Genomic DNA, 2,566 nt, shown 5'->3' with positions numbered 1-2,566 from the left:
GTCTCCCCCACTTTCTGATGCCCTGTTGAACATTTGGATCATAGTAAAACTTTCACATACATGAATAGTCAATGTGCACTGAATGCCTCACGGACATGTACAATATAATTGACACACCCGCATCCACCAAATTGTTATTTGTTCTCAACCGATTTTTTTTCTAAAGCTATAATCATCCCCCTTAAAAAAAAAACAACAAAAAACCCCACAAAATCTCAACTTTAAATTTGACTGATAAGATAAGAACACCCAGGACGGAATTGATATCGGATATTCATATCTCCTATCGCCATGTAAAAATCACACGTCGTACTCTTGTTTTACCTCTGGATATTAAACTCTTGATGCGCACGCAGATTTAGACGCGAATGATTTTCCTTGACTCTAGAAACTCTCCAAAATGGAGAATGTCATCAAAGCACAACTGTGTGAAGATTTATTTATTGAAGATGAAACGGACAGTTTGCTTTTGCTCGCGATAAAACAGACTTGGATCATTCAAATTCTTTTAAATCTAGAGCGACGTTGTATCCAAGACTTGGGGGCTTTTCGGAAAACATTGTGCCACAATTTGACAGCAAACAATTTCTAAGACATTTCCGAGTGAGCCCGGAAATTTATGAAATAATCCTGAATTCAGTTGTAGATTCTATCACAGATGATAACGCATGGCCCGGTGGTTCTGAACCAATATCGCCCAATAAAAAACTGCTGGTATTTCTTTGGTACATGGCGAACAAGGAAACGCTAAGAGAAGTTAGCAATACATTTGCAGTAGGCATTACAACTGATCACGAAATCGTAATCAAGGTATCAAATGCGATCAACGAAAACATGGTTAACGTACAGTGTAAGTTGAAATCGTGGTAGAGATTATTTTTAAGATTTCAATCCAAATATAAAATAGTAATATAAGTTTGTATCCATGCATGTGTGTAAATATGTTTTAGGTGATTAACTGGCCAGATCCTTATACACAACAAGCTATATCAAGGGAATTTCAACTCCAGTCTGGTTTGCGAGGCGTTATTGGTTCCTTGGATGGAATGCATATTCGGTTAACAACAGCCCCTGGTGGTGACAGAGATTATATCAACCGAAAAAACTTCCCTTCCATCCAACTACAGGTAAATTACACGTGTAAACTCTACGTTAATATCATTCATTTTTTTTCATCAATAAGACAAAGTATTAATCTTATAAAACCAGTTTTAATGGTTATCCCTGATGTGATTCTATTGAAATAAACAGGTTGTGGCAGACTATGACATGCTTATACATATGTACGTGATGCGTACACGGACTGGCCTGGGTGCACCCATGATGCACGTGTCCTCCGAAATTCTTCTTTGTTCGACAAGGCCGAAAATGGACAATGTGTAGTGCATGGGAAATTTATTATCGCGGACAGTGCCTATCCCCTGAGGAATTGGTTGGCAACGCCTTTCCGAGACAATGGAAGACTGAATGCACAACAACGCCGATTTAATCAGATGCTGTCCTCCGCAAGACAAATTGCTGAGCGAGTATATGGACACTTAAAAGGAAGATTTAGGAGGCTACGAGAAATACCTGTTCGAAAGCTGTCCCGTATAGTCTCACTGATTATTTCAGGATGCATCCTGCATAATTTGTGTGTTTTACATCACGATGACGTTGAAGCCTTTATAGACAATGATGACGACGGGCATCCTAATGCCTACCCAAAAATTTATGTTGACGGGAGGGATGGAGCATTATTCAGACAGCAGCTAATGGATACAATGCCCTTGTAAAAACTTTTCATTATCACAGTATTTTGTATGCATGTGCCTAGAGTTTGCTGCATACAAGTATTAGATTAAACTTCAAACAAATCAAATGTCAATCTTTTATTCACTTTTTGTGAAAAAGCAAATGCAAATTACAGCATAGAAAAGACTCATTATTTTGAAACTAGAATACAACAATAATTTCGTTTTGAAATAATTTGTTGTAGTATTACGTATGATGAGACCTTCACTGATTGTATCCCAACCACTGGGAAAATAAAATGAATGAATGGTATGGTGTTCCACAAGCACCTGAAGTGTGGATAGCTTGTTTAGATTTTATGTATATACCACCCCCCTCCCCTTAGACAAAATGATTTTTTTTTAATTGATTCTATTTTTTTTTTAAAAAATCATTGGGTCTAAGGGGGAAGGGGTGTTATGTACATAAGATCTATACACGCTATCCTCACTTCAGGTGCCTGTGTGGTGTTCAGCAACTGAACTTGCTGAAAATAATGAAGACTTCTTCATAGAAAACTAAAAACTGGAACTTTGTCAGTCCTGTACACACTTTGTAGATGGGGGAAAATACATGAGGTGAATTATTTGTCCAAGGACTTCTCCATTAGTTCTAGCATACGATCTATGCGGCGCATTTTCTCCTCATGGTGCTTTTCCATGGAGCTCATAAGCTCTCTGTTTTGCTCTTGAATATTTTCTATCAATTTTGTGCTGTCAGACATTTTGCGCTTCTTAGATTTCAGCTTTGTGCCTGTAGCTGTTGATTTGGAATCTGTGTCACTAGATGTGGA

The 2,566-nt window shown here is 37.9% G+C and overlaps 1 pseudogene; it reads left to right on the top strand.

Annotated features, from left to right (window-relative positions):
• The first annotated feature begins 479 nt into the window (after positions 1 to 479).
• Positions 480 to 1,775, top strand: LOC125667803 (uncharacterized; annotated as a pseudogene).
• The last annotated feature ends 791 nt before the right edge of the window (positions 1,776 to 2,566 follow it).

The sequence above is a fragment of the Ostrea edulis genome, chromosome 6 (assembly GCF_947568905.1).
Source record: "Ostrea edulis chromosome 6, xbOstEdul1.1, whole genome shotgun sequence".
Classification (NCBI taxonomy): Eukaryota; Metazoa; Mollusca; class Bivalvia; order Ostreida; family Ostreidae; genus Ostrea; species Ostrea edulis.
This window is presented reverse-complemented; position numbering and strand designations above follow the sequence as displayed.